The sequence below is a fragment of the Pistacia vera genome, unplaced genomic scaffold (genome assembly GCF_008641045.1).
Source record: "Pistacia vera cultivar Batoury unplaced genomic scaffold, PisVer_v2 Contig65, whole genome shotgun sequence".
Lineage (NCBI taxonomy): Eukaryota > Viridiplantae > Streptophyta > Magnoliopsida > Sapindales > Anacardiaceae > Pistacia > Pistacia vera.
In genome coordinates, this window is record NW_022196501.1 from 157,260 (window position 1) to 182,506 (window position 25,247).

Consider the following 25,247-nt stretch of genomic DNA (forward strand, 5'->3'; position numbering starts at 1 on the left):
CTACGAGCCTTGTACCAGCAGCAGCAACATGAGCAACAGCAACCACCACCATCTTCTAGTCATCGACGCTCTAGCAACAGAGACCAGTTTCCGAAGCTATCCATGAAACACAAGGATGCAAATTCTGGCCATGACTGATCTGTGACTAGTCCACTCCGCATTTAGATAGTTGATTTAGCTAATACATTTTAACTTCATGAGTTCTTCAGTAGTTCTATAAAATAAAATAAAAATTAATCTTAGTGGAAATTTAGATCTAGCAAAATGATGATAGAAATGGGCATACAATGTGTTTATCCCCTACAAGAATCTCAATTTCAACTGCCCAAGTAAGTTTTTATCTTAGTGTTTCATTAAATAGGATTATATCTGACAAATATCGACAACTTTGTGTGGAGTATCATAATAATTAAAAAAAAAAAAAAACTGTATTTTCCATGATTCAAGGAGAATGTATGCTCACATACTTAAAGAAAATTGTAAATTCCTATTTTCTTTTAAATAATACCATTTCTAATCCTATACCAGACCTAACATGATTCGAAAATTTATGATTATCAAAAAATAATTGTTTACACTCTATAAAAATGAATCTCTTTAATGAGAAAACTCATTTCAATGAGTCAATTGGGTTCATTTAATTGGTTGCCAACTTTGAATGAACTTAGACCAATAAACTATATATCTCCACAAACACGACACGAAATATTAATAAAGTCATGTACAACGAGTCAAGTCTTAAGTCAAATTTGCATTGACTAGAGCCATTGAACAATTAAAAATCGTACTCTAATTTATGAGCTTTTTTTCTTCTTCAAGAAATTAAGAATTTCAAAATTATATACCGATTTTATTCTGTTTTTATTTTCATGTAGCATCTTAAAAGGATAATAAAATAAAATAATTCTACTTTATACAATTTTATTAACCTTTGCTCTTCCTTGTAACATCCAATTTTGGCTCTTGTGTTGGACCCAAGAATCATTCATGGCAGAAAACTCAAAATTAGATTCATAATTGTAGACTAAGACACCAATTTTCCTCACCATATAACACGGCAAGGAAGTTTTTACTAAAGTTCTAAATAGACAATGAGTCAAGTCCTCGTTTTAAGCTCAAATTTGGTTTAATTGACATGCCTTTGAAGTTTGAATAGTCGTAAGAGTTCTACCAACTCGAGTTATTGTGGTTTATAATTTAAGTTTTTATATTCATATATAACAGTTATGAATGTAGATTGTTCTCACTTATTTATATTAATGAAGTATTTATTAAGTTGATTTTTCAAATTTACTCATCATAGTATTATTATTTAAGAAAAAACTAATTTGTATTTTCCATTGAAAATTTTATCTTTGTTATTGCAAATATGTTTATTACATTACAATTTGTTGTAATTACGGTTTAATACAAGAAGACAAGCAAAAATATTCCAAATAAAAACTCATGAGATTTATTCTTCTGTATTGTTCTTGCATGCAAGGAACCCAAATGTCTTATTTGTACACTTGTTATCAATTTTATCACTTTATACACACATACATAAATGGAGAATTGTGATCGAATATGACCATTTCATTTAGCTTATAATAAACGTTTATATTCTAGTGTAATAGCTTGGTTGACGGTGATTGTTAGTCTGGCTTATGACAATATTTTCAAAGGAGATGACTTGGATTAACACGTTAATACAAGTCATTGCAACTTAGAAAAGGCTGAAGCAAGTGGTCCTCAAAGTTCCAAATATTTCAGAGTTCACGAAAACTATAATGAGAACAAAATTTAGTTCAAACACTCCTTAGAATGTGAGGACTAACGCGTGGACTAAAAATCCACAAATTAAAGCCCTTTTACAATCAGCACTAATACGGTGGGTAGCAGTCTTGCCATTTGCATAAGACTGCTTCAATATTCTATGCACACTACATGACTTGTCGCCTTTCATGAGTGCCTATAAGTTCCTACCCTGTGAACCTATCTTGTCAAGTTGGGTTTTCTTAATTTCATAGTTCAATGATGAGTCGAATAGTTTTTTGCTCAGTTAGCTTTCATCTCCTGCTTTTATTTTGGTCAAGCCTGCTATCTTATGGTTCAGTTGCTTTTGCCAGTTCTGTGTTCAAAGGCAATGAAACCGATAGACTTGCATTGCTTGAATTCAAGGCTAAAGTTACTCATGATCCTCTTCAGGTTTTGAGCTCATGGAATGATTCCAATCACTTTTGCCAATGGGAGGGTGTTACATGCAGCCGGCGTCACCAAAGGGTCACAACATTATATCTTCCTCATCAGAAACTGGAGGGACCTCTATCACCATTCATTGGCAATCTAAGTTTTCTTAGAGTTCTAAATCTCCAAAATAATAGCTTTCGCAAGGAAATCCCTTGGGAGATTGGTTATTTGTTCAGGTTACAGTTTTTACACCTTGAAAACAATTCATTTGGAGGGGAAATTCCTAGAAACTTATCAAGTTGTGTCAACCTTGAAGTTCTTGACATTTCCTACAATAAGCTTGAAGGGACAATTCCAGTGGAGCTTGGATCTTTATCTAAGCTCCATGAACTCTATGTAACCAACAGCAATCTGTCAGGAGAAGTGCCACCTTCCATTGGCAATTTGTCATCTCTTGAGATACTTATAGCAACTAGAAATCAATTTGAAGGAAGAATTCCAACAACACTTGGTCGATTGAAGAGGATTCAAGTGATTGCATTTGCATTAAATAATCTATCAGGTACGATTCCACCCTCAATCTACAACATATCTTCGCTTGAGGAAATCGCTTTTCAGTATAACGAACTTAAAGGGGGTCTACCCATAGACCTAGGCTTCAGTCTTCCTAACCTTAAAGTGCTAAATGTTCGTGCCAACCAATTTACCGGACCCATTTCTCCTTCAATAGCCAATGCCTCAAATCTATTGACACTTGATATTGCACAAAATAGATTTAGTGGAAAGGTGCCCACGTTGGAGAACCTACATAAACTACGGGAGGTTATAATTTCTGCGAATAAATTAGGATATGGGGAAGAAGATGACTTGAAGTTTCTCAGTTCTTTGCAAAATGCTACGAGCTTAGAGATACTGGTTTTTGGTCATAACAGATTTGGAGGTATGTTGCCAGAAGTTATTGGAAATTTGTCGACCCAACTTAGAATACTATCAGTTGCAAACAATATAATGTTTGGAAAAATCCCAACAGGAGTCGGCAATCTTGTTAACTTGTGGGCTTTAGATCTAAGGTTGAACCGATTTACAGGCCATATTTCCAACAATATTGGGAATCTTCAAAAGCTACACATTTTGCAGGTCTATGAGAACAGGTTATCTGGGGATATACCATCTTCTCTAGGTAATCTAACACTGTTAACCATACTTAGACTAGATAGAAACAACTTACAGGGGACCATTCCATCAAGTCTTGGGAGATGCACTAATTTAGAAGTATTAAGTCTCTCTGATAACAATCTAAGTGGTAGCATACCCCCTGAAGTAACTGGTCTCTCATCCTTGTCAATTCATCTTGATCTATCTCGAAACCAATTGACGGGTTCCCTACCCTCCAATGTTGGTAACTTTAAAAATCTAGGAAGGCTACTTATATCTGAGAATAAATTGTCTGGTGAAATTCCTGATAGTTTAGGCACTTGCGTTAGGTTGCAACTACTAGTCATAAATGGTAATTTCTTTCAAGGGAATATTCCATCATCCTTGAGTTCTTTGAGAGGCATTGAATATCTTGATTTTTCATCCAACAACTTGTTTGGCCAAATACCCAAATATTTAGAGAATTTTCCCTTTTTGATGAACTTAAATTTATCTAACAACTACTTCGAGGGTGAAGTACCAATGGGAGGAGTCTTCAGCAACGCAAGTGCTATTTCACTTTCGGGAAACAATAGACTTTGTGGTGGCATAACCGAGTTACATTTATCCAATTGTCCCACCAAAGGATCAAAGCAAACTCGGTCTATTTCAAAAACAGTGATAATTACTATAGTTGTTGGAATTATGCTGCTGACAATGATGTTATGTTTGATAATTATTCACTGGTGGAGAAGAACGAAAATGAATTCCTCTTCTACATCACCATTGTTGGCTTCACTACTGCAAGTAACCTATGAGAATCTGCTGAAAGCAACTACTGGGTTCTCTTCAGAAAATTTGATCGGTTCCGGGAGTTTTGGTTATGTGTATAAGGGGATCCTAGAAGAAATGGTAGTGGCAGTGAAAGTTCTTAACCTTCAACATCGAGGAGCTTCCAGCAGTTTCTTGGCTGAATGTGAAGCCTTGAGAAGTATCAGACATCGAAATCTTGTCAAAATAATAACTGTTTGTGCAAGTGTCGATTTCCAAGGAAATGATTTCAAGGCTTTGGTCTATGAGTTTATGGTTAATGGGAGCTTAGAGGATTGGCTGCATCCCAATCTAACTACAGATGTGTTGCAAGTGGCGCCCAAGAATCTAAATTTTCTACAGAGACTTGATATTGCCATTAATGTTGCTTGTGCAATGGATTATCTTCATAACCATGGCCAAACACCAATGGCTCACTGCGATCTCAAGCCAAGCAATGTTCTTCTTGACAATGAGTTGACAGGACATGTAGGTGACTTTGGATTGGCAAGATTCCTTCCAGAGGGCACCGATAGCTTTTCAAGTAACCAAACAAGCTCCGTTGGTGTAAGAGGCACTGTTGGTTATGTTGCTCCAGGTAAATACTTTAAACTATTTTATCATTCCTCAAAATTCATTTATATGACTCTTGTATTTCTTTTCTCATTTTTACCTCCTAAAAAATTCCTTAGAAAATGTAGTTATACAAGCTATATTATTTATAGTGAGGTTCTTGGTACAAATATATGATATTTCCAATTGCAGAGTATGGTATGGGAAGCAAGGTTTCAACTCATGGTGATGTGTACAGTTATGGCATACTCTTATTGGAGATGTTTACAGGGAAGAGGCCAACCGATGAGATGTTCAATGGGGATCTGAATCTTCATAAGTTTGTGAAGGCAGCTATCCTTGAACAAGTCATTGAAATAGTGGATCCAGTTCTTCTTTAGGAAACAGAAGAAGGACAGACAAGCTTGAGAAGTCACAGTGTTCGGGAGTGCTTGATTTTGATATTTGGAATTGGAGTTACTTGTTCTTCAAGGTCACCGAGTGAAAGGACGAACATGGATGATGTTGCAGCCCAACTGCATTTTATCAAGAACAAACTTCTTCAAACTCCATGATAGGGTGAGAGACTACTGTAACTGTATGAGTAATTTTCTTTTGTTTTATAATTAAATGTCCCATATAACTTCAGAATAAAGTTTGTGAGACAATATTCAACCTGCAATACGTTATAAATGGATGTAATTTTATCTTTTACTCATATAATAAATAAATCTACGCAGTCATTGTTTGCCCTTTAAAAGGTAACAGTTCAAATTTATATCAAGGACTGTAGTCTTTGAATTCAATCTTTGAATGAATTTACAACCAATAAACCAAATTTCTCCACGGACACGACAACAAATATTAATAAAGTCAAGTCTTTGTCTTAGGGGGTGTTTGTCTAAGCTTATAAGCTGGTCAAACTAGCTTATAAACTGGTCAAACTAGCTTATAAGCTCTAAAATTAAGTTGACCTGTTTGTTTATAACTTTTTTGAGCTTATAAGTTGAGCTTATAAGCCAAAAAAAATAAGTTGGAGGGGAGGTACTTTTTTTTTTTTTTGGCTTATAAGCACTTTGCTAATAAGTTAGTTTGACCAAGTATATTACCACATTATCCTTGTTTAATTTTAAAATTTCATAGTATACTCTTATTTAATGTAGTACCTTTTTTAGTCATTTTATAATAAAACGTACTTATAAGCCATATTTTACCAAACACGTCAACTACTTATCAGTCACTTATAAGTATTTTAACCAAACACGTAATTACTTAAAATTTTAAATGCTTATAAGCTAATTTTAGCTTATAAGTAATTGTTGCTTATAAGCTAATTTTCATAAGCTCAGACAAACACCCCGTTAGTCAGATTTGCATTAGACCCATTGAACAATAAAAAATCATTTATATTTTATGAAAAAAAAAAATATTCTTCAAGAAATTGAGAATTTCAAAATTATGAAAATATACTGATTTCGAACTGTTTTGATTTTCTTGTACCATCTTAAAAGGATAAAAAATAAAATAAAATAAAAATAAATTCTACTTTAGTCAGTTTTATTAACCTTTATTAGATTCATAATAGTAGATCAAAACATTTCAAAGGAGGTAGTTTATACAAGTCATTGCAACTTAGAGAAGGCAATTTCTCATAATTGAAGCAGCAATTGGAGATATTATGTCGGTCCTATAACTCATTTGGTGGGGAAATTCCTGCCAATATATCTAGTTGCTCAAACCTTATTCTTATCAGTCTTTTCTACAACCAGTTGGTGGGAAATATTCCAACCGAACCTGGATCCTTGTCAAAGCTTGATTTTTTTGCTGCAAATGATAATCAACTGACAGGAAGTATACCTTCTTCTTTTGGCAACTTATCATCCATTAATACATTATCGTTGTCTTTTAACAACTTGGGAGGCGGTATTCCTGATACCTTAGGCCAGTTGAAGAATCTTGCTATGATGTTTCTGGTTGTCTGGCACTATACCTTCTTCATCTTCAATATCTCTTCCATCGCATCTTTTGATGCGGGACACTGACACAAACAATTCCATGGGAGTCTTCGCTAGGATTTAGGTATCACTCTCCCAAATCTCCAAGAATTCAGCATTGCTTCATGTTACGATATAACTGGTTCCATTCCACCTTCTCTGTCCAATTCCTCAAACTTGGAACAATTTCAAGCCCCACAAAACACACTCACTGGGAAGTTCCTTCTTTGGGAAAGCTATATAAACTTTATTAGGTTGTTGTCACGTCAAACCGTCTCGGAAGTGGGGGACGCAATGACTTGAGCTTTCTCTGCTCTTTGTCCAATGCAACTAGATTAGAGGAATCTGCTATAAATGACAACAATTTTGGAGGGGTATTACCTGAACGCATCAACAACTTCTCTACCACTCTAAAGAATGCAACTGCTACTTTGCTTATGGGAAACAAGAAGCTCTGTGGTGGCATACCTGAATTTCAGATGCCAACGTGTAGGCTTAACAAATCTGAAAGGAGGAGATTGACCCTTGTACTGAAATTAATTATTGCAATTCTTTCCGGGTTTCTAGGACTTGGTTTGGTACCATCTTTGTTTCTTTGTTGGGCGAAGAAAAGAAGAAAGGTTCCTGATCCAAGCATTTCTGTAAATGCACTCTTAAAGGTGTCATACCAAAGTCTTTACAGAGCAACTGATAGATTCTCCCCTGCAAATCTGATTGGTTCAGGCAGCTTCAGCGCCGTCTTTGAAGGAATTTTTCATGAGGATGGAACGATAATTACGGTTAAGGCACTTAACCTTCTTCATCAGGGGGCTTCCAAGAGTTTCACAACTGAGTGCGCGACCATAAGGAATATCAGACATCGCAATCTTGTCAAGGTTCTCACTCCATGTTCTGGAGTTGATTATCAAGGGAATGACTTCAAGGCCTTTGTTTATGAGTTCATGACTAAGGGAAACCTAGATGAGTGGTTGCATCCCATTGTTGAAAAGGATGATGTACAGGCACCAAGGAAATTAAATCTGCTTCAGAGACTAAACATTGCCATTGATGTTGCCTCTGTACTGGATTATCTCCATAATCATTTCCAACCTCCAATAGCTCATTGTGACCTCAAACCGAGCAAATATCCTTCTTCTTGACAAAATGAATGGACGGTAGGTGACTTTGGCTTAGCAAAATTCTTTCCAAAAGACAGTCGAAAGCAAACAAACTCCTTGGCGGTCAGAGGCTCTATTAACTATACTGCAGGGGAAATTGTTGAATTTACTCTTCTTCAGGAAGGAGGAGAAATAATCTTGGAATGCTTGATCAAAATACTTGAAATTCCAGTTGCTTGTTCTCCTGATTTTCCAAGAGAAAGGACAAAAATCGATGATGTTGAATCTGAGCTGCGTTTGATAAAAAGGAAACTTGTGGAATCTCGTATACATAAAGATGTACACACCATAAACATACCTCCCAATTTCTTGGTATTTTAGTTATAGTATTACTTTATAGCTCAGAATGTTCTGTTTTGGATATGCATTGTTGCATAGCATCCAAAAACAGATTTATTTTTTCTGTTTGTTCAGAACAGAGACTTGTTACAGTGAAAATTTTAATTTAAAAAATATAGCTTTCTGTTATGTTTCAGGGAAAGAATTGTGTTATTGGTGAATTTAAAATTTTACAAATAGTGACATTGGCCTTGGGAAAAACTGGTTATCAAGAAAGCTCAATTGAGTAGAGAAACTTCTTTCATAGATTTATACCTTAATCTTTGAGTTCTTTAACAATTTGTCAAGCCATGAAATTCATTGACTCTTCTATTTCACTTCATTGGTGTGACTATAAATTTTACAATAAATTGGATTATTGGGAGTGGACATTTTTAGCCTAGGTCTTAGTTGAAGAATCATATTTATTCTTGTTTGTCTTACACAGGAAATGTCCACCAAAATAAAAAAAAAACGAAAAAGGAACATGTTAATTGGGATTGCTCAGAACCAAAAACAAGATTTACCCACAACCTACTAAAATTTTGAAGCACGTTGTTAGTTAATTTAGAATAAATTGAAGACTGAAATCATACAGGCACATACAATACAATTGCCTAAGAAAGGAGAGTATAGTGAACTCCACCTAGAATCAACAGTTGAAAAAAGAACTCCACTATAAATGAGATTCACGATCCTGGATAATTATAATCACCTATACTGAGACGGATATGAGTGTTGGCTCCACCGGAAATTAAAAAGTGAACTACTAATTTGACCAATTTCGTGTGTGTAGCACTAAGCACTAGAAAGTGTTTTGAAAAATGGGTTGACGGATCAATATTTTATGAGCAAGTTTGGACTTTGGATGCATAAACTGGTTGAAGCTTTTGCAGAACGTCCATTTTAGGCCAAAGCAAGCAACACGTGAAAAGAACAGCCATTCACGTAATCACTTGTTTTCCATATGATGAAGTCGATAAGATAGTGTACTGACTCTAAGAACATTCTATGGAACAATACTGTCTCTGAGAAATCAATTAACACTAAACAAAAGTGTATCTGATTCCGATTTTCTCGAGATAATATTATTATTAACAAATATTCATTCCATGGAAAATTTGATCTTTATGGAACAATATATATTTTTCAACATTCTCCGATTCTTTGTGGAAGATATTACACCTCCCTGTATTAAAGTCAAAAGAACAAAGTGATTGCCAGTTATCACACTCATCAATCTTCAGAACACTGACATGCATCGTGAATGTTGTGCTTCTTCAATGCCTATAAGTTCCATATCGTGAACCATTCTAGTCAAGCTAATTAAGTTTCTTTCACAAAGCAATGGATTTTGCAAGATGAGTCCAACAGTTTTCTGCTCAGTTAGCTTTAACTATTTCTTGCTTTTATGTTGGTCCAGCTTGCTAACTCATTGTTTAGTTACTTGTACCAGTTTTGTGCACAGAGGCAATGAACTGATCAACTTGCTTTGCTTGAATTCAAGGCTAAAATTTCTCATGATCCTCTCCAGATTTTGAGCTCATGAATGATTCGATCCACTTCGGCCAATGGAAGGGTGTTATATGCAGTCACGTCACCAAAGGGTCACAACATTACATCTTCCTCATCAGAAACTGGAGGGATCTCTATCACCATCCGTTGGAAATCTAAGTTTTCTTAGAGTTCTAAATCTCGATAATAATAGCTTTCGCAATGAAATCCCTTGCGAGATTGGTTATTTGTTCGTTACAGTTTTTAATCCTTGAAAACAATTCATTTACGGGAAATTCCTACAACGTATCAGTGGTGTCAACCTTGAAGTCCTTGCCATTTCCAACAATAAGCTTGAAGGAAGAATTCCAGAGGAGCTTGGATCTTTATCAAAGCTCTATGGACTCTATGTACCCTTTAACAATCTGTCAGGAGAAGTGCCTCCTTCCTTCGGAAATTTGTCTTCTCTTGAGGTACTTTCAGCAGCTGTTATCAATTTGAAGAAGAATTCCAGCAACACTTGGTCGGTTGAAGAGGATTAGAATTATTGAATTTGGAGGAAATAAGCTATCAGTTACGATTCCAACCTCAATTTACAACTTCTTCGCTTGTGAAAATCGGTTTTGAGAGAACCACTTAATGGAGTCTTCCCTTAGACTTAGGCTTCAATCTTCCTAACCTTGAAGTCCTAAGTTTTAGTCGTAACCAATTGACTGGCCCCTTCCTCCTTCAATATCCAATGCCTCAAACTAATGAGACTTCTGATTCCACTAAATAGTTTTAGTGGAAAGGTGCCTACTTTGGAGAACCTATGTAAACTACATGTGGTTAGTATTTCTACGAATGAATTAGGATATGGGGAAGAAAATGATTTGAAGTTTCTCATTTCTTTGCAAAATGCTACGACTTAGAGCTTTTGGTTATTGGTCAAACGATTTGGAGGTATGTTGCCAAAAGTGATAGGAAATTTGTCGACCCAACTAGAATGCTATCATTATGGAAAATCAAATGTTCGAAGCATCCCACGGGAATAACAAATCTTGTTAACTTGGAGGTTTTAGAACTAGGGTTCAACACATTCACGGTCATATCCCCAGCAGTATAGGAAACCTTCATAAGCTACAAGATTTGAGTTCTCTAGACACATGTTCTCGGGGAAAATTCCATCTTCCCTTGGTAATCTAACATTGTTAAGCAGGCTAACTATGGGGAGAAACAACTTACAGGGGACAATTCCACAAGTCTTGGAGTTGCACAAATATGGTAGTATTAGATCTCGCTGATAACAATCTAAGTGGTACCATACCCAAAAGATTGGTCTCCCATCCTTGTCAATTTATCTTGATCTGCTCGAAACCAATTGACTGGTTCCTTACCCTTTATGTTGGAACTTGAAAAATTTGGAAGGTTTATTTATATCTGAGAATAAGTTGTCAGGTGAAATTCCTGTTAGTCTAGGCAGTTGCACTAGCTTGCAAAAGATATTCATGGATGGCAATTTCTTTCAAGGACATTCCTTCATCCTTGAGTTCTTTGGAGGCATTGAAATTCTTCATCTTTCAGACAACAATTTGTCTGGCGAATTCCTGAATACTTGGAGAGCTTTCCCTTTTTGCAAAATTTAAATCTATCAAACAATAACTTCGAGGTGAGTACCAACAGTAGGAGTCTCAACAATGTAAGTGCTTTTTCAATTTCTGGAAATGATAAACTCTGTGGTGGCATACCTGAGCTACATTTATCCATTTGTCCTCAGAGTGTCAAAGCAAACACGGTTTGTTTCTCCAGAATTGATAATTCCATAGTTATTGGAATCTTGTCACTGACTGTGATGTTATGTTTGATAATTATTGTCGGTGGAGAAGAACAAAAAAGAGTCACTCTTCTGCATCACCACTGCTGCTTCACTTCTACAAGTTTCTTATGAGAATCTTCTGAAAGCAACCGGTGGTTTCTCTTCAAACAATTTGATCGGTATGGGGTTTTGGTTCTGTGTATAGAGGAATCCTAGACCGCAACAAAATGATAGTGGCAGTGAAGGTACTTAACCTTCAACGTCGAGGAGCTTCCAGGAGTTTCTTGGCCGAATGTGAAGCCTTGAGAAGTATTAACATCGTAATCTTGTCAAAATCATAACAGCTTGTGCAAGTGTTGATTTCCAAGGAAATGATTTCAAGGCTTTGGTTTATGAGTTCATGGCTAATGGGAGCCTAGAGGAGTGGTTGCATGCGACAGAAGTGTTAGAGGAGGCACCGAGAAATTTAAATCTTCTGCAGAGGCTGAATATGCCATCAATGTTGCTTCTGCACTGGAGTATCTTCATCACCAGTGTCAAACACCTTTAGTTCACTGTGATCTCAGCCAAGCAAGTTTCTTCTTGATGTGAATTAGGGGGCACATAGGTGATTTTGGATTAGCAAATTCTTTCCAGAGGGCACCCATAATCTTTCCAGTAATCATACAAGCTCCATTGCAGTAAGAGGAACTGTTGGTTATGCTGCTCCAGGTAAATTCTATTAACTATTTCATCATTTCTTGAAAATTTCCTACTCATTTTCTATTGTTGTCGCATTTTGACCTCAAATTTCCGTTTGCAAAAGCATTATTAATCAATTCCCATTATATATGCAGTGGTCTGTAATGAAACTTTTATATACTAGATTATTCCAGGGAGGTACTGCAGTGTTACTCTCACATCTATGTTTATGTTCAATTGTAGAGTATGGTATGGGAAGCAAGGTTTCAACATATGGTGATGTTATAGTTATGGCATACTCTTATTGGAATGTTTACGAGGAAGAGACCATACCGATGAGATGTTTAATGGAAATCTGAATCTTCATAATTTCGTGAAGGCAGCTCTGCCTGAACGAGTGGCTGAAATTATGGATCCAGAGATTCTTCGTGAAACAGAAGACAAACAGCATGACCACTGCTCGCAACTCATAGAGTGCACGAGAAGATACAACATTCTAGAGTGCTTGACTTCGATATCTGTTTTGGAGTCACTTGCTCTTCAGAGGTGCCAAGTGAAAGAATGCACATGATGAAGTTGCGGCTCAACTGATTTCTATCAGAAACAAACTTCTTGAAACTCCTAGAGGGGAAGGAGAAAACCATCCACACTATCCGGCCAGTGTCAACTACCATAATTGTAATTAATTGGTTCAGTTTTTTAATAACCATCCAAACTACCTTTACAATAAGGTTTGTTAGGGAAGCTTCCATCATAAGTATGTTTCTTGAGGAATGTCTAATAATTTTTTGTCGTTGTATTTTTGTTTTAGTCATATAATATAAATATTTCAGCCTTATTTGACCTCATGAAAACAACTTCGGAAATTTAGATTAACATTATTTGCACTAGGGGTTTCCACTATTTGCAGTGCGCTATAAGCATCATTTGAAGTCTTAATTAACATTATAACCTTGTTCTTGCAACACAATCCCAGCATTCTAAACCCCAAAATCACATCATTTATCATAAAGAATAAAAGAAAAAACCTCTTTAAACTTTTTAGCTGATAAATTTATTGTTATTATTATTATGTTCAGGGGAAAAAGGCCAACAGATGAGATGTTTAAACACGTTTAAACTTCATAACTTTGTTAAATCAGCTTTACCGGAACAGCAGGGGAAGTTGTTGAATTTACTCTTCTTCAGGAGGAGGAGAAATAATCTGGGAATGCTTGATCAAATACTTGAATTGCGGTTGCTTGTTCTGCTGAATTTCCAAGAGAAGGATGAAATCACTGATGATGAGTCTTGTTGAAAGGTGATATCCTGCTGGAAATTCAGAAAGGTGGCAGATTTTTGAACTGCAATTTTACGCCTGTTGATCTCCCGTAATTCATGCAGAAGCAGTTTTTTAGTCACTGTGTTTGATTTGTTCAGTGTCTTGTTTGGTGTATTAAGTTTGGTTAAGTGATGCTCACTTGCTTGTAAGTGTATTAGTTGGTGGTGTTAGTTTAAAATTTGAAATTTGAAATGTTTTGTTGGAACAGTGACGTTGCCGTGTATATATTTTACCCCTGTTTTTTGAATAAAAAACAGAGCATTATTTGCAGACTGGTTTTCCTCTCGTTTTCTGTTTTTTTTCTCTTTCGTTTGCATGCAAACTAACAATTGGTATCAGAGCTTTAATTGATCTTAGAGAGCCTGATAATTATCTTCTTTCTTCTTACTTTCAACCCAGTTTCGTCCTCTCTTCGTTAAAAAAAAACTCAAAATTTCAGTTTCAATGGCACAACCTCCAGTCTCTCTCACACCTCCAGTCTTTAATGGCGATCAATACCACATGTGGGCAGTCAAGATGAATGCATTCCTTCGTGGACAGGTGTCTGTGGCAGTACGTGGAAGAGAACCGTCAACTGCCTCCCTTGGGACCAAATCCCACCCTGAATCAATCAGGATGCATGAAGAAGAGGCTGCCAAAGCACCAAGAGCTCTCTCTCATATTCATGCAGCAGTGACTGACCTTGTATTCACAAGGATCATGGCGTATGAAACACCAAGGAAGCATGGGATATTTGAGAGAAGAGTATACGGGTATTGATACAACAGGGGCATGCAGGTGTTGAATCTGGAAGAGAATTTGAGTTGCTGAAAATGCAAGAAACTGAGAAGGTAAGGGAGTACGTTATAGATTAATGAGTGTAGTTAATAAAATTAGTTACTTGGGTGGAATTGACGGATAAAGAAGTGTAGAAAGTGTTAGTAACCTACCTGAAAGGTTTGAGGCTAAAATCTCCTCTCTTGAGGATTCTAAAGACCTGACTCAAATAACTCTAACTGAGCTGGTCCATTCTTTACAAGCTCAAGAACAAAGGAGCTTTTAGGTTGGAAGACGCGGTGAAGGTGCTATGGTTGCCACACATAAGGGAAAGTTTGTGCATGCTGGAAATAAAAGAAATGCAGGAGATAAGAAAGGGAAGAGAAAGTTAATGCTCAGTGGAATAACCATGGTGGGATAAAGAGTACCACCATGTTCCCACTACAAGAAGAAGGGACACTCAGAAAAACGGTGTTGGTTCAGACCAGGAATTCAGTGTAGAGCTTGCAAACAATTCGGCCATATAGAGGGAGTTTGCAAAAATAAAGGGAATCCTCTCAGTAGCAAGCTCAGATGGTTGAAGATTTGCAGCAAGGGCAGGAAGCTAAGCAGTTATTTGTGGCATCCTGCGGGTCTACCTCATCATGCAATGAAGCCTGGTTGATTGATAGTGGATGCACAATGTCATATGACTCCAAACTTGCAAGTTTCACCAGTTTGGACTGGATTTTCAATCCAAAGTCAAGATAGGGAATGGAAATTTGTGGATGTTAAAGGAGAGGTGATGTGGTGTGCAAACTCATCAGGTACTAAGCTGATTTCTGATGTGCTTTATGTTCCTGAATTAAATCAAAGTTTACTTAGTGTAGGACAAATTTGAGAGAAAATATGTCCTACATTTTCAGGATCAATCTTGTAAGATATTAGATAGTGGGGGTAGTGAACTCATGAGAGTTAGAATGATGGGAAAAAGTTTTCCCATTGACTGTAAAATTCAGAATTCAGATCTCATAGTGCTAACTAGATGAGTCTGAAATATGGCACAAGCGTTTTGGCCATTATCACTATCATGGTCTCAAGCAAGCTCAGACAAACAGATGGTTCTAACTTGCCCGAAATTGATGAAGTAAACACCATGTGTCATGCATGTCATCTTGGCAAGCTAAGTAGACCATCCTTTCCTGTGAACCAAGCTTGGAGAGCTCCAGAAAAACTTCAACTCATTCACACAACGTTATGTGGCCCTATGCAAACACCTTCCTTGAATAGGAGTTGTTATTTTGTATTGTTCATTGATGATAAAACTAAATGTGTTGGTGTATTTCTTGAAGCAAAAAAACGAAGTAGCTAGAGTTTTTGAAAGGTTTAAGCAGTTGGTTGAAAACCAAACTGGTTTAGTATCAAAATGGTGAGGAGTGACAATGGGAGTGAGTACACATCAAAAGAGTTTGAAACAATCTGCATAGAGGCAGGAATCAAGCATCAATTCGCAGTCCTTATACTCCATAACAGAATGGAGTAAGTGAGAAGAATAGAACCGTTGTGGAGATGGGAAGATGCATGTTGGCTGAAGAAAAACTGCCAAAAAGTTTTTGGGCAGAAGCTGTAAACTCTGCGGTTTATTTACTGAATAGGCTTCCCACAAAATCCTTGCCCAACCAAACTCCCTATGAAGCTTGGTATGGGATCAAACCTGCTGTGGATCATTTAAGGGTCTTTGGCAGCACCTGTTATGTATTGGTTTCCAACAGCCAGAGAAGAACTGGATGACAAGCACTATAGGCATTTTCATTGGGTATAGCATAATTCCAGGCTTATAGAGTGTTAATCCAAACAAAAAGATTCATGTCACTAGAGATTAAAGTTTGATGAGAAAGGAGTTGGAATTGGGAGAGAACAAAGTTGTATAAGAAGAAAGTCCACGGCAGATTGATGTGGTTGGTGATGAAGCAACTGAGAAGATGCAGTGAAACTGAAGAAGAAGAGCTCCTGTTAGAGGCACTCGTTCATTGGCTGAGGTTTATGAGAGGTGTAATTTGGCCACACTTGAGCCAACTAACTTCTCTGAAGCAGCAAAGTCTGAAGCTTGGAGAGCTGCTATGCAGGAGGAGTTAACAATGATAGAAGAAAATCAACCTGGAAGCTTGTGGACAGACCAAGGTATAAATGTGATTAAGTTAAGTGATTTTCAAGAAGAAATATAATCCTGATGGTTCAGTACATAAGCACAAAGCAAGGTTGGTAGTCAAGGGATTTGCTCAAAGATATGGAATTGATTTCATGATACATTTGCACCGGTAGCAAGGCTTGACACAATCAGGCTGTTATTTGCTCTTGCGGCTCAATTCGGTTGGAAAATATTCCAACTGGACGTCAAGTCGCGTTTTTAAATGGATGGCTCAAGGAAGAATTATGTTGAGCAACCGGAGGGGTACCAGCTTCAAGGTCAGGAGAATAAAGTGTATCTTTTGAGGAAGGCCTTGTATGGCCTAAAACAGGCTCCTAGAGCCTGGTACAGCGGATCAATGAATATTTGAGTAACTTGGGTTACTTAGAAGTCCCAATGAACATACTCTATATGTAAGAAACGTGGAGGTGAATTGATCATTGTTTCACTGTATGTTGATGACCTTCTCATCATCGGCACAGTCCAGTAAGTGGATGAATTTAAGGAAGCAATGAATTGTGAGTTTGAAATGACAGATCTCGGATAATGTATTACTTTCTGGTATGGAAAGTAATCAAACTTCAAGTGGGATATTTGTCAACAGAGGAGGTATGCTGTGGATGTTCTTAAACGGTTTGGCATGTAAATGCAAGCCTGTCAATACACCTCTGGTTGCTCTCGAAATTGAGCAAAAGGACGGGCTGTCAGGGTGGATGAGAGTTTGTACAGAAGCTTATAGCTGCTTGCTGTATCTACAGCAACCAGCGCTGACTTAATGTAGGCTGCAAGTCTCCTCTCCAGGTTTATGACTATCCAAGTGAAAATCACTTCAGGGCAGCTAGAGGGTGCTCATAATATTAAAGGTGATCCTACTGGTGTGTGGTTCAGGAAATCTGAAAGTTTTCAGCTTGTGGGATATTCGGACAGTGACTGGGTGGATCAATAGATGACATGAAGAGTACATCCGGGTATGTATTTTTCTTAAATTCTGGTGCTGTGGTGTTCTGTCCAAAGGCAAGCACGGTAGCTCATCACAGCAGAAGCTGAATACATTTCTTGCTGCTGCTGCTGCCGTGACCAAGCCATTTGGCTTAGGAAAATTTTGAATGATCTTAACCAAACTCAGAGGCGCCTACTGTAATTTTCTATGACAATCTGTCTACAGTTTCTATGGCCAAAAATCCAGTTAATCATGGCCGTACAAAGCATATCAAGATAAAGTACCATGCAGTAAGGGAAGCTGTGCAAGATCATGAAGTTGAGTTGATACACTGCCAGGAGAAGAACAGGTCGCGGATATTTACTAAGCGTGTTGCCCAAAACCAAGTTTGAATATCTTCAGTTCACTTGTGTTTCCAGCAATGACATCAAGAGAGTGTTGAAAGGTGATATCTGCTGGAAATTCAAAGGTGGCAGATTTTTGAACTGCAATTTTACGCCTGTTGATCTCCCGTAATTCATGCAGAAGCAGTTTTTTAGTCACTGTGTTTGATTTGTTCAGTGTCTGTTTTAGGTGTATTAAGTTTGGTTAAGTGTAATGTCTCACTTGCTTGTAGTGTATTAGTTGGTGGTGTTAGTTAAATTTGAAATTTGAAATGTTTTGTTGGAACAGTGACGTTTCCGTTTATATATTTTCCCCTGTTTTTTGAATCAAAAACAGAGCATTATTTGCAACTGGTTTTCTCTTTCGTTTTCTGTTTTTTCTCTTTCGTTTGCATGCAAAACTAACAAGTCTGAGCTGCGTTTGGTAAAAGAAACTTCTTGGAACTCGTATACATGAAGATGTACATACCATAAACATACCCCTGAATTGTTGGTATTTTAGTTATAGTATTACTGTATAGCTCAATGTTTCTGTTTTGATATGTAATTTGCATAGCATCCGAAAACATATTTCTTTTTCTGTTTTTTTTTCAGAACAGATTGTTACAGTGAAAATTTTAATTTCAAAAGATAGCTTTCTGTTATATTTCAGAAAAAGAATTGTGTTATTGGTGAAATTGAAAGCTTACAAATAGTGACATAGCCTTGGAAAAACTGATTATCAAGAAAGCTCAATTGAGTAGAGAAACTTATTTCAGAGATTTATACCTTAATCTTTGAGTTCTTTAGAGATATTCAAAACATTGATCTTTCTTTTAACAATTTGTCTACTATGTTCTGAAATTCTTGGAGACTTTCCTTGGACATTCTAAACCTTCCTTCAATGACTCTTCTATTTCACTGGTTGTTGTGACCATAAATTTTACGATAAATTGGATTTCTGGGAGTGGACATTTTTGGCCTAGGTTGCAGTTGAAGATATCATCTTTATCTTGTTAGTCTTACACAGCAAATCCACCAAAAAATAAAAAAACCAAAAAGGAACATGTTAATTGGGCATGCTCAGAGCCAAGAATAAGATCTACCCACAATCTACTAAAATTCTCAAACACGTTGTTAGTTATTTAGCATAAATTGAAGTTGAATTCATACAGGCACATGCAATACGATTTCCTGAGAAAGGAGTGTATAGTTGAACTCCACCTATAATCAGCAATCGAAAAAAGAACTCCACTATAAATGAGATTCACGATCCTGGATAATTATAATTACCTAGACTGAGACGGATATGAGAGCTGGTTCCACGGGAATTAAAAAATGAACTCTAAATTGACGGATTTCGTTTGTCTAGCACTAGCACTGGAAAGTTTTTTGAAAATGGGTTGACGGATCAATATTTTATGAGCAAGTTTGGACTTTGGATGCAGAAACTGGTTGAAGGTTTTGCAGAACGTCCATTTAGGCCAAGCAAGCAACACGTGAAAAGAACAGCCATTGACGAATCGCTTGTTTTCAATTGGATGAAATCGACAAGATGGTTCACTGACTCTAAGAAGATTCTATGGAACAATACTGCCTCTGAGAAATCAATTAACACTAACCAAAATTCTAACTGATTCTGATTTTTGTTTAGTATATTTGATTTTTGAACAACGTAGTATTAAGAGAGGTGTTACAGAATTGAAGGATTTGATAATAGATTTAAAGTGAAGATTAAGAATGCCATTAACAATAAAAACTCGAGGCAGCTAGAAGTTACCCACTTCATCAGAATTCTTAATTTTATATTTCCTGAAGGCCTATAAGTTCGTAGCTTGGGAAGCAGTCTTATTAAGTTCACATTCACTACTTTATCTTTGGATTCAAGTATCAACACTCGTCATCAAACCTTGGATTAACATATATTCTGAAAAAAGTACATGAGCTGTACTTGAAAGTGGATTTCATGATTGATAATTGCAAAATGTTGAGGTCGTTCAATGAACTAGACCACTCAACCAAATTTCTCCAGAAATCTTCAATAAAGTCGAAAATGACTCAAGTCTTCGTCTTAAATCAGATTTGCATTGACTAAACCTGAGCCGAGAGTCCACTAAGTCTCAATCAAAAGTCGTAATTATTTTTATGATTCTCTTTCAAGAATTTCCAAATCATAAAAAAAATACTGGGGTTATACTTTAAGATCAGAGAGTTATGAATAACAATTATGTGAGCAAATTCTTATGTAAACTAATTTGAAAATTCTTATCATTTAAATCCATTTATTTAGTATTTATTATGTTGATTTTTCAAATTTACAGTACTCATTTTTTCTAGTATTATTATTTACAAATATGTATTTCCATGGAAAATTTGATCTTTATGAACATATATATTATTGCCATTCTATGATTCTTTGTGAAGAATTTCACACCTCCGTATCAAAGTCAAAAGAAGAAAGTGATTGCCAGTTAGTAACACTCGTCAATCTTCGGAACACTGACATGCATCGTGATTGGGTGCTTCTTCAATGCCTATAAGGATGAAAATCGATGATGTTGAATCTGAGCTGCTTTTGAATGAAGAAAATGTTGGAAACTCGTACACAGAAGATGAACACACCATAAACATACCCTCAATTAGTTGGTATTTTAGTTATAGTATTACTGTAAGCTCAGACTGTTCTGTTTTGGTATGTAATGTTGCATAGCATCCGAAAACATATTTCTTTTCTGTTTTTTCTTCAAACAGAGAATTGTTACAGTGAAAATTTTAATTTCAAAAGATAGCTTTCTGTTATATTTCAAAAAGAAGTGTGTTATTGGTGAATTTAAAATTTACAAATAGTGACTTTGGACTTTGGAAAAATGATTATCAAGGAAGCTCCATTGAGAAGAGAAACTTCTTTCGTAGATTTATACCTTAATCTTCGAGTTCTTTGAGGTTTTTGAAACATTGATCTTTCTTTTAACAATTTGTCTAGCCTGTTCTGAAATTCTGGAGATTTTTCTCTTTGGACAATTTAAACCTATCCTTCAATGACTCTTCTATTTCACTTCGTTGGTGTGACTAATATTTTACAATAACTGGATTTCTGGGAGTGGATATTTTTGGCCTAGGTTGCATTTGAAGAATCATATTTATTCTTGTTGTCTTACACAGGAAATGTCCACCAAAAAATAAAATAAAAACCAAAAAGGAACATGATAATTGGGCATGCGCAGAACCAAAAATAAGATCTACCCAACCGACTAAAATTCTCAAACATGTTGTTAGTTAATTTAGCATAAATTGGATTGAATTCATACAGTGACATACAATCAATTCTCCTGAGAAAGGAGAGTATAGTGAACTCCACCATAATCAACGATTGAAAAATGAAATCCCACTATAAATGAAATTCACGTCCTAGATAATTATATTACCAAAACTTTCTTCAACGAGGATGTTGTGTTACAGTGTGGTGCAAGCAATGAACGTGTATTGACAAATTTCTATAATTCTTTAGGGAAAATACTTACTTTTTGCTTATTATGTGACTTTTCTTGAAGATATCACATCTCCAGTACTAAAAAAAAGTGTGAGTCACGCTCACGATTCTGGCCATTTGCATACGACTGGTTCAATATTCAATGCACACTATGACTTGTAGCCTTTCCTGAGCGCCTATAAGTTCCTCCTGTGAAGCTATCTTGTCAAGTGGGGTTTTCTTAATTTCATAGTTCAATGCTGAGTCGAATAGTTTTTTGCTCAGTCAGCTTTTATCTGCTGCTTTTATTGTGGTCAAGCCTGCATCTTGTCGTTCAGTTGCTTCTGCCAGTTCTGTGCTCAAAGGCAATGAAACTGATAACTTGCATTGCTTGAATTCAAGGCTAATTACTCATGATCCTCTTCAGGTTTTGAGCTCATGGAATGATTCCAATCACTTTGCCAATGGGAGGGCATTACATGCTCGGCGTCACCAAAGGGTGACCAGATTACGTCTTCTTCATTCAAAATTGGGGGTCTCTATTCCCATCTTTGGAAATCTGAGTTTTCTTAGGGTTTTGAATCTCATAACAACAGCTTTCGCAATGAAATCCCTCACGAGATTGGCTATTTGTTTAGGTTACAATATTTAATCCTGGATAAATTCATTTGGAGGGGAAATTCCTAGCAACTTATCAGGTTGTTGCCAACCTTGAAGTGGCACCGTCGGTAATAATAAGATGGTAGAAACTTCCAGGGGAGCTTGGCTCTTTGGCAAAGCTCGTGAACTCTATGTACTTCGCAACAATCTGTCAGGAGAAGTGCCACCTTCCTTCGGAAATTGTGTCATCCCTTGAGATACTTTCGGCTCAATGAATCAATTTGATGGAAGAATTCCAGCAACACTTAGTCATTTGAAGAGGATTCAGCTTATTGAGTGTGGAGGAAATAAGCTATCAGGTACTATTCCCCCTCAATCTACAATATATCTTCACTTGTAATTTTCTGTTTTGTGTTGAACCAACTTCAGGGGAGTCTACCCTTAGACCTAGGCTTCACTCTTCCTAACCTTGAAGTGCTAATGGTTGGTGAACCAATTTACCGGACCCATTCTCCTCAATATCCATGCCTCAAATCTAAGGGAACTTGGATTGAAACAATAGATTTAGTGGAAAGGTGCCCACGTTGGAGAACCTACAGAAACTAAAGATGGTTAATATTTATGGCAATCAGTTAGGACATGGGGAAGAAGATGACTTGAAGTTTCTCAATTCTTTGAAAAATGCTACGAGCTTAGGATACTTCATATTGGTGATAACAATTTGGGGTATGTTGCCAGACGTATAGGAAATTGCGACCCAACTCAGATTTCTAGTTGTTGAAAACATCAAATGTTTGGAAAAATCCAACAGGTATAGGCAATCTTGAACTTGGAGTTTTAGATCTACGCGGGAACTAATTCACGGGCCATATTCCCAACAATATTGGATCTTCATAAGCTACATCTTTTGATGGTCGAAGAGAAGGTTCTCTGGGGATATACCATCTTCTCTAGGCAATCTAACATTGAATCTTGCTAGATTAGACAAGAAACAACTTACAGGGGACCATTCCATTAAGTTCTAGGGAGATGCACTAGTTTAGAATATTTAGATCTCTCTTGTAACAATCTAAGTGTGTCATTCCCCCTGAAGTAACTGGTCTCTCATCCTTGTCAATTTTCTTGATCTATCTCTAACCAATTGACGGTTCCCTCCCTCAAATGTCGGTAACCTAATAAATTTGCAAGTCTATATATATCGAAATAATTGTCTGGTGAAATTCCTAATAGTTTAGGCAGTTGTGTTTGCTTGCAACAACTAGTCATGGATGGTAATTCTTTCAAGGGAATATTCCTCCACCTGAGTTCTTTGAGAGGCATTGACTATCTTGATCTTTCATCCAACAACTTGTCTGGCCAAATACCCAATTTTTAGTGAACTTTCCCTTTTTGATGTACTTAAATTTATCTAACAATGACTTCGAGGGTGAAGTGCCAATCGTAGGAGTCTTCAACAACGCAAGTGCTATTTCACTTTTAGGAAACGATAAACTTTGTGGTGCATAACTGAGTTACATTTATCCAATTGTCCTATCAAAGATCAAAGCAAACTCAGTCTGTTTCAAAAAAAGTGATAATCCTATAGTTGTTGGAATTTTGTTGCTGGCTATGATGTTTGTTTGATAATTATTCGCTGGTGGAGAAGAACAAAAAGGAATTCCTCTTCTGCTCACCATTGTTAGCTTCATTCTGCAAGTGTCCTATGAGAATCTATTGAAAGCAACTGCTGTTCTCTTCAGAAAATTTGATTGGTTCTGGGAGTTTTGGTTATGTGTATAAGGGAATCCTAGACCATAACGAAATGGTAGTGGGCAGTGAAGGTTCTTAACCTTCACATCGAGGAGCTTCCAGGAGTTTCTTGGCTGAATGTGAAGCCTTGAGAGTATTAGACATCGAAATCTTGTCAAATAATATCTGCTTGTGCAAGTGTTGATTTCCAGGAAGATTTTCAAGGCTTTGATCTACAGTTTATGGTTATGGGAGCTTGGAGGAGTGGTGCATCCCAATGTACACAGATGTCTTACAGAGGCGCTGAGGAATCTAAACTTTCTACAAAGACTTGATATTGCTATCAATGTTGCTTGTGCAGTGGATTATCTTCATCCATGGCCAACACCAATGGTTCATTGCGATCTCAGCCAAGCAATGTTCTTCTTGACGATGAGTTGACAGCACATGTAGGTGACTTTGGATTGGCAAGATTCCTTCCACAGGGACACATAGTCTTTCAAGTAATCAAACAAGCTCCATTGGTGTAAGAGGAACTGTTGGTTATGCTGCTCCAGGTAAATACTTTAACTATTTTATCATTCCTCAAATTTCTCATATGACTCTTGTATTTCTTTCTCAATTTTACCTCCTAAAATTCTATAGAAAAGTGGGTTATACAAGCTATATATTATGTGGAGGCTCTTTGTACATATATAAATTTTCCAATTGCAGAGTATGGTATGGGAAGCGAGGTTTCACTCATGGTGATGTGTACAGTTTGGCATACTCTTATTGGAGACGTTTACAGGGAAGAGGCCAACGGATGAGATGTTTAATGGGAATCTAATCTTCATAATTTGTGAAGGCAGCTATCCCTGAAGGAGTCATTGAAATAGTGGACCCATTTCTTCTTCTAGGATAGAAGAAGGACAGACAAGCCTGATAGTCACAGCGTTCGGAGTGCTTGATTTCGATATTTGGAATTGGAGTCACTTGCTCTTCAAGTCTCCGAGTGAAGACGAACATGGATGATGTTACAGTCCAGTTGCATTCTATCAAGAAAAAACTTCTAAAAACTCCAGACAGGGTCAGAGGCTACTGTAACTGTATGAGTAATTTTCTTGCGTTTTATATTAAATGTCTTATACATTTTAGAATAAGGTCTGTTAAACAATGTTCAACTCGCAATATGTTAAAGGAATGTAATTTTATTTTTTACCAAGTTCTGAAATAAAGATTATTTATAATAAACTGGATTTCTAGGACTGGACATTTTTGCCTAGGTTGCAGTTGAAGAATCATCTTTATTCTTGTTGTTTAACACAGGAAATGTCCACCAAAAATAAAACAAAAAGGAACATGTTAATTGGCATGCTCAGAAACAAAAATAAGGTCTACCCACAACCTACTAAAATTCTCAAACACGTGTTTTTTAATTCAGCGTAAATTTAGATTGAATTCATACAGGCACATACAATACAATTTCCCGAAGGAGAGTATAGTGACTCCGCCTATATCATTGAAAAGGATCCACTATAAATGAGATTCACGATCCTGGATAATTGTAATCACCTAGACTGAGACGGATTGTAGAGTTGGTTCCACTGGAAATTAAAAAATGAACTGCTAAATTGACGGATTTCGTTTGTCGCACTAAGCACTGGAAAGTTTTGAAAAATGGGTTGACGGATCAATTTTTATGAGCAGGTTTGGACATTGGATGCTAACTGGTTGAAGCTTTTGCAGAACGTCCATTTTAGGCCAAAGAGCGCAACACGTGAAAAGAACAGCCATTCACGTAATCGCTTGTTTTCAATT

The 25,247-nt window shown here is 36.7% G+C and overlaps 1 pseudogene; it reads left to right on the plus strand.

Moving 5' to 3' along the window:
- The first annotated feature begins 9,850 nt into the window (after nucleotides 1-9,850).
- Nucleotides 9,851-24,308, plus strand: LOC116111734 (annotated as a pseudogene).
- The last annotated feature ends 939 nt before the right edge of the window (nucleotides 24,309-25,247 follow it).